Source organism: Alosa alosa, chromosome 13, assembly GCF_017589495.1.
Source record: "Alosa alosa isolate M-15738 ecotype Scorff River chromosome 13, AALO_Geno_1.1, whole genome shotgun sequence".
Classification (NCBI taxonomy): Eukaryota; Metazoa; Chordata; class Actinopteri; order Clupeiformes; family Clupeidae; genus Alosa; species Alosa alosa.
The window spans coordinates 34,013,667-34,022,294 of NC_063201.1; the positions used below are offsets into that span (position 1 = coordinate 34,013,667).

General features: G+C 39.3%; 1 long non-coding RNA gene across 1 annotated transcript; it reads right to left on the reverse strand.

Annotated features, from left to right (window-relative positions):
- Positions 1 to 3,035: 3,035 nt before the first annotated feature.
- On the reverse strand, positions 3,036 to 4,388 carry LOC125306137. The gene is made up of 3 exons (XR_007195500.1): positions 4,365 to 4,388; positions 3,645 to 3,675; positions 3,036 to 3,116 (listed from the first exon to the last, which is right to left on the reverse strand). It is a non-coding gene; the product is annotated as an uncharacterized LOC125306137 (long non-coding RNA).
- Positions 4,389 to 8,628: the final 4,240 nt, after the last annotated feature.

Here is an 8,628-nt window from a genome sequence, read left to right on the forward strand (position 1 = left end):
CACAGAAATATGCATTTACAACTGAATAGCATACTGTAGCATAGCCTGTGGGGGCAAATTCGCTAAGCCAATAGCGAGGCAAAAAAATCATTAACCCTCTATGAAGGGTGCAATTACCTATTTTCTGAGGGGTATGCAACAACAATATTGCCAATATTGTTTGTGCCACATTGACAACACAAAGTTATTACAAGTAGCCTTCATTGTTAGGATATGGAAACATGTAATGGATAGGCTTTCAATCGGCATATGCTTCATGGAAATGCTTAGCTTAAGGGAAATTCATTATTGAAGACTTACCAACTCAATTCTTGGTGGCAAAGTAATAATCTTTATATTTTTGGCCATGTTAAAATCAGTGAGTACAGCTGTGGTAGAAATGTTGGAGCACTAAAAACATCTTATGCAATATAAGTGATTACTAATAAGTTTATATGTATTAGAAGTGAATACCTATCTACATTTATTATAGAGGTGACTAACATTACATTTCCATATATTATGTGTATGCTTTTCTGTACTTCTGTATTCTGCCTGAGGCAGTAATATTAGGAATATCCTGTGAGGGAGTACTATGACAAGAAAATGCTGAAGAATGTATATGTATTGTATTGACCTATTATCTTACTTCCTTGGAGTAGCCACATGACTTAGTGTGAGGATCACATGCTATGTCCAAGAAGTCCATATATTGTTGTTGTATTTCTGCATGTTAAAGAGCCCTCTCACCATCCTGAGCTTATAAATGGTGAGGCAGTGGGAACTTGATAACTCTGCCACATCTTCTTGTTTTCCCAATCTTTGTTGAATTCATAATAAGTGGGCTTGATCAAGCCCACAGCATCGCAAACCGGTGTATGTTGCTTGTAGATTTGGGGTGACTGCCCCTTGTCGTTCTTTTGATATTCCTGTTTTTCGTCGCTTTTTCCCACATTTAAATAAATGGCGGAATGTTGGCCTATTATGACATCACCGCTCTAGCTCCCAAAGTCTTTATAGAGTCAGAGACGGTTGATAAAGCGAGACGATTCACAGAAGGGTTCTTCCTGTTCCCCTATGACGTATGGTTCACTAGCGCCACGCCTTTTTAGGAGACTAGCGAGAGATTCTTTACACTGTGGCCCTATGGAAGAAATCATTTTTTTCTCGGATTATGCCCCAGCCCTTAATTATACAGCTCGAGATTGGACATTTTAATGCATTTTCTGTAATTCACATGTGTTCCTTACATTCTGACACCGACATGGCGTTTTTCAGATGAACAGTTAAGGAGAAAAACGACTTTGTTTGCCACTTGTCTGTCTGTTTCTGTAACCCACTGGCACGCGATCTACTAAGTAGCCGAAGGTTCTCTGGAATAAGTTACCGTTGCTTACCACTTCGATGTTGATCACTCAATCGCGAAAATGCCTAAACTTTGGGTGCATAAACAGACACCTTTCTGTCTTCTCTTTCCCTAAGGACGTGAGACATGTACATACCGGTCATATTGACTGATCAGCATCGTTTTTGATGTCTGGATTATGTTCAAATAGGCTGTATAGCAGACGGCCATACACATAAACTAGGGCAGTGGTTTCTCAACCTTTTTCAGTGATGTACCCCTGTGAAATATTTTTCAGCCAAGTAGCCTTCCCCCTAACCAGCGCAAAGCATTTTTAGTTGAGAAAAAAAGGATTTAAAACAGAGCACTGTGCCATCAGTGTCTAATTTATTAAACTTTGGAACTAATAAACACATACAAAATTCAAACATTTGGAACATTTTAAATTGTAATAATCCATGACTACATTTATTGCTAATTATTTGTATATTTTAAAATCTCACGTACCCCCATTTGAGAACCACTGTACTATAGTATTGCATATTATTGTTTAACAAGTAGGTCATATCACATAATAATCTGGACAGCCAGGGGTGCGTTTCCCAAAACCATAGTTTGCATTGCAACCAACAAAGTAGCTAACTTAGTTAGCAACTATGGTTATGGGAAACGTGCCCCTGGTTAACAAGTTGCTAACTAGCAAACCTAACCAGACATCTGCTTTCTCAATTAGCCTTACCTCTGATGTTTGATAAAGTAGAGCCAATCGATGTATCCCACAGCCGCCACGGCCATATCTTTTAGGCCTACTACCCATGAAATTACAATAGAAATACAATAGGCCTACACCACTTATTTTTTTCATTGAGATAAGGCTAAAATATGATGAACACTGGCATTTCTCTTTCAGATACCATATTATTGAACTAGTAGAAGAAAGAGGTAGCTTGTTAATATAAGGAGTGCCGACTTGTCCATCCGATCCAAACAAGTAAACCTGAGGAAAGGAGGGTATAAAGTGTGTGAGGCTAACTTTGAATGGTAGGGTTTTATTTGAAATTCACATTTTCAACAAATCCCACAATTTAACACCTGCATACATAGCCACATTCTGCAGTCTACCCACAAGGAAAAGAATAGCACAACTGCCCTAAACCCCTCCATCAACTGCCAGTAGATGTGTCCTGCATTGAGTGGTAGTTAAGCATTTACAAAACTAAATACTGTTATTGTCTTTGAATTAACTAACATCCTGAATGGAGTGTAGGAAAGCAGGATCTCTTCGTTTGGTTGGATGAAGGTTGAAGTCATATGGCCAGCATTTACAGCACCTAAAACAGAGACAACACCACACAAAGTAAAAAAAAAAACATCATGAATTACAATTATGTTCTTATGTTCTTGAAATTAAGTTACTACACCTGCACATTGCTTTGCTTAATATGATCCTTCCTACTATAAATGCTGTGATAACACAATAGGACTGAAGACTATGATACATCTGGAGAGGCTGCCAAGTTAGGCAAATACTACGACTGACTTCTTTGAGGCCATGAACAGGCTTTTTGATGTCTTAAATTCACGGTATAAATGTCCATTCAAATACCCTACTCCAGTTTTAGCATCAGTCAAATTGTGATTACAGCACTTGATTACAAACACAAACACTTACTTCTCAGGGCATCTCTGACCCCATTCCATGGCTACCGTCCCTATAGGACCACAAAGCAGACATCAGATCCACCATCTTACGGAGAGCCTTCAGTGGATTGAGTCTTGGACCTTCAGGTTGCTAGAGAACAATACATATAGTGCAGCAATCATTCTCAGTGTGTTAACTAATGTTGAATAATAGATCTTTTTTTTCCATACAGAGGGAAGTTTAAATCTAGTTACAGAGTTTCATAGTGACAGGCTGTTGGTCGAAACATGTTGGCCAATGCAGCCAAAAAAAAGGCTTTTCCTTGGAGTGCCTTTTTGTAGAATTAGTTTCAACTTTATTTTGGTAGTGTTTCATGAAGTCTTCAGGTCTGATTGTTAGTAGCCTATATGAAATTATATTTGATATGTTTAACTTTGAAAGTCTGTAGCTTGTATAGGGCAATTCCATAAAACTGTCACATCCATAATGCCAACTAAATACCATGGCATTGTGTTGGTGTTATGGATGTTACAGTTTTGCGTGGAATTGCCCTATACATTTGAATGGCCACAAGAGCGGACAGTTACAGAACACAGTCTATGTACATAGCATTGACTTATCCTCTGAATAACACAGGTTCAAGTTCATTCCTCCCCGTCATCGCGGGTTCATCCTCACCATCCATAGCGTCCTTCTGCTCGTCCAACAACTGGGGGAGAGAATTAGCAAACATGACGTTCATTTTAGTGCTGCTTGATAAGGGTCTGTGCAAGACCATCCGAGAAAAACTACTCAGAACTGATGTAACGTTATTCAACACAATCGTTGAGCGCCACCCTGACTACACATTTGCCATCAGAGACAAACTTAATACAAAAATATGTAATGTGCAGGATCGGGGCAGAGATCAGTAGAGAAAATCGTAAGCGTCATCGGGGACAGACAGAGAATATGGCGTAAAACTAAATGTTTCACTACGCTAAGCTGATAATAAAATTCAGTGCACCAACAACTGTGTACATACGGTACTCATTTTTTACTAGCAGCTAAACACATTTCAAAACTGCTAAATCAATGTCGCTTGCAGTAGATCTGATCCACAAGCTATAGTGATGCCGATTTAGGTAGAGCAAATATCAGGTTAAGTAAAATTATCTTTGTAGCCTAACTACCAAATTAATCTGGTAGCTAGTGCCTCAGCTAGCTCTGCTATAGGTATCAGATGGTTAGCTAACGTCAACTAACGTTACTCCTCAATGAGCTAATATTCATGACGGCGACACAAGATAATAATAATGTTATTACCTAAACTACGCAGACATTTTACTACATAGCTAACTCGTTACACAGACACAGACTAATCACAAATACCTTGCCACATTTCAAACTGCCACTTACCTGGAAATCAGACCGCATCTTGCCCGACGATGTACCAAATTCAGTCACCCAGGCCAGCTCCAGTTGGTCACAGCAAGAGAGAGGGCGAAAATGAAAAATCTTTGGCGTTTTCATCAGCGAGGTAGCGGCCAGCGCATTCTGACCACGCCTTTTTAGGAGGCAGGAACTGTGTACAATTCCATTCCATTGTAGAAGCCTGTGCTGCTTTATCTTTGTATATTAAGGATCTTTGATAGAGTACTGAAGCCATGACGTAGCGTTGCCAAGGGAGCAATTTCACTGGATCTAAACCAAAGATTCTAGAGCGCTACGCGCAAGATGGATTACTGGCTGGAAAATACATTGGATATGTTGAAGTACGTTCTATGACTCCATGGGCGCCATTTTAATAAGCTCAGGTGGCGTCACAGACGCTGGCCACCGTGGGAAACATGTGGCGTTATCCTGACATCAGCATGTTTACTAACTTTTTATCGTTCAGAGATATTATACGCAATTAAATTAGGAAAAAACTAATTATATATTATACATATTTGTTATACATCATTTATCTACAGGAATAGTTCTCTAATAATTTTCGGTAACTTTATACTGAAGGTAAGTTGAGCTACATTCACTGCACTAAGCTCCCGTAGCCTAGGGCTAACATAGGATTTTGACGACTGATTATAGACTAAATTTGTCATTCAACATAAATGTGCTTTCTTGGATAGCATAAGCAGTAATACAGAATCATATTTGGACCATTTTAATATCTGGTCAAATAAATAAATGAACAGTGTTAAGTGTTGGTTATAGTATTTGTCCAAGCGATAACGTTAACGTTAGTACAAACTCCAGAAACGTCTTGTTTATTGGCAGGAGCGGTTACGATTTTAGACCTATATTAATCTATCCTCGATGCCGTCTTTTTTTATTTGTTATCAACGGAAGCACCGTCTCAGCTGAGGTGCTTTCCAGAGATAGCCCAGCAATTTCGAGTGAGAGGCTTAACGTTAAAGTTGTCAGGCGTAATTCAAGCTTGGGTAAGGTAATTTAATAAAATCACTCTAGAGGCATACATGATAAATGTGCTTTCTCGGAGACTGTAAGCAGTAATACAGAATCGCATTTGACCATTTTAATATCTGGTCAAGTAAATAAACAAATAGTGTTAAATTGCTAGTATTTGTCAAACGATGACGCTTTAGATCGCAGCACGGGGGGGTAGCGTTAGCTAACGTTACTTCCCATGGGGTGTAACGTTAGATGCACAAACTCCAGAAACGTCCTGTTTATTGGCAAGAACAGTTATGGTTTTAGACCTATAATAGTCTATCCTCGATGCCCTCTTTTTTATTTGTTATCAACGGAAGCCCCGTCTCAGCTGAGGTGTTTTCTAGAGATAGCTGGGATTGCTGGGCTAACACACAACTAAACAGCCACGTTGCCTATAAGTTGCCAGTTGGTCACGGCCAACTAACCTTCTGGCAACTTTCCTGCAACGTAATACAACGTTTGCCACTATGAAGTGGCCATTTTGGTGACTTGAACAAGCGTTGCCTGGCGTGGCGCTAAGGTCATTTGGTAATGTTGCCGTTTGGTGGTGTAAATAACGTGGCCCTATGGTCATTTGGTAACCTTGCCATTTGGTGACTTAAGCAATGTGGCCCTATGGTAATTTGGTAACGTTGCCATTTGGTGGTGTAAATAACGTGGCCGCAACGTGGCGCTTTGGTCATTTGGTAACGTTGCCATTTGGTGACTTGAGCAACGTGGCCATAACGTGGCCCTACGGTCATTTGGTAACGTTGCCATTTGGTGGTCTAAATAATGTGGCCGCAACATTAATTAATTAAGATTAATGTTGACCATCCAGAACTACAATTTTCTCATTTCCACAAACTCTGACCCAGTTGAAAAATAGCAATCAAATATATTCAGATACTGAATTGATGAATCATTTATTTTAAATGCATGTAGGGAACACATTAATAAATCACACTGACAATTCTTTCTATTAACATATGAAGTAAAATTCATGTGTTTCATGAATTCAAGTGATGTGTACAAACAAACCACGTTGCAGGGTAGGCATTGGTCAACCAGGAGAGAGCATAAAGACCTTGGAGAGGCTGAGGTGGAGAGTAGCTAAACCACTGACTGCTAATCAGAATCCAATCCAAACTATGCTTTATAGTCAAAATTTAAGTTATAAGAAAATAACAGCAGTGCACATGACCCACAGGATAACTGACAATCAACCTGAGTTTAATTTTAGTATTCAGTTACCAAGGCTGAAAAGAGGTTAAGCAATTTGAAATTGTGTGAGTAGGAGTGTTGGGTAATGATATAATCACAGGTGTTTTGTTTGGCTGTAACCTGGAGGTTCTGAGGCCGAGTGGCGAAGGTAACAACCCCGCGATCACAAATGCTGTGTTGATTCAATACATTAATTCTGCCGCCGACTAATTAACCTTAAAACACCAGATTATTCTATTGACCTGGGATATTCCCACTTTTGGGAAAGCTGTCTCCTGTCCAATAAGAAAACAAATAATTCCATAGAACCCAAATGTTGTATGAAATCATAGCATGAGAAAATAATTCTACATTACAACACCAGCTTAATTATAATTCAATTATTATTGTATTCACCAAATGATTCAATCAGCAAGTAGGCTAAGTGGTGCCAATCCAACATCAGTTCATATGTCAATTAAGTGTTGCAAGTTTTCTATCAAGCTGAAGTTGTCCTTAAGCCATAGAGATGCTGGTTCTGCTGTCGCAACTGAGTCAGGGTTATCAATGTTGCCTCTGGTTGTCTCCAAAATGGTGGATCGATCCCTCTTCAGTTCGGTCCCTGGAAAAGAAAAAAAGGTAAGAATGTCTTAATACTTTCTGTTCACACACTCACAGTTTAATAAAATATCAAGCGAAATAAAAAAGTGTGCAAAGACAGCTATACAAGAACAATTGTGTCTAGCTAGCTGAGTTTGACTGATCCAAAGTCCTTTTAGGCAAGTCCCTCCACTCGGCATTCATATTGCAACGCTTTTTGGGTACTCATCGGGCATCCTATTCGGCAGAAATGTGCGTGCACAAGGCTTCACGACACCAGTGTGCTCCAGTGGCGAGTTCACAACACATGATTGGCACGATGTCTGCACAACACAGCACATAATTGGCTCAATGTATACACATGTCAACATTTTGGCGAGGAAGGGGTGGGATATGTGTAGACAACAGCCATATTGCATTACAAACTAACCCCATGCATTTCTATGGAGGATTTTTTGAGTGCTGTCTCCTCATTAGAAAGTCTCTGACTGATCTTGTTTTTATGCCTGTAACTCTACTCTACACCAGATGTGAGGAGTACCACCATGCTGCCCTCTGCAGCCTGTGCATTGGCAATGAGGAGACCAAACATTGTTAATTCGAGCTTGCCTTTTAGATGTAACATTAGGTTAAGAGTCAATTGTCTATGCTTACCTAAATCTTATTTTGCTTTGACATTTTTATGTGCACGCACAAAGTCGATGGAGAGGGGTGAAGGTGTAACCCACCTAAGCACTGGTTACTAAATCCAAAATTAGTTGCCAATGTTAAATAAATAGGTACATAAATTTAATAAATAACAAAATAATTAAAAATCCAGAAGAAGAACATACGATTTTCTAGCCAACGGGAAATGCTTTTATTTTGACAAGCGTGTTGCTTGGATACCAGAATTCATTTATTTTACGTTCAATGGACTCGATAACGTTACACTTGAATGAATAGACTTTGAATCAAAACCTTTTACCAAAGATTCTAGAGCGGAGCAAGATAGATCAGTTACGTCATAGGCATGAAGTACGTTCTGAGCCTGACAGGGCGCCATTTTAATAAGCTCAGCGCAAAATTTCATATACAGTTCCAATTCTATGAGCCCACCTGAACAGCTGTTTTTAACGTTACCAGCTGTTTTTTTTTCTTTCTCGGTAATGAACTGCAAGAACTGACAGTGTGAAAGGCCCGATTGATCTTTTTCCAAGGTTACACTGAATAAGGAGAGGTAAATAGGCCTATTATTTAGACAGAAGTAGCTATTGCACTGGTAAACAGATCACATAAGTTCCCATTGAGAGACTGTATAGCCTACTGATAAGCTAGCTAGCAGGCAAATTTTTTCTTTTTTCTACCTGTAGGCTATAACTTAACCCTTTGTTCACGGCCTGCTTAAACACAGCGCATAAGATAGGCTATATCAATCACTAATAAGGTCGAGATTTCACTCAAG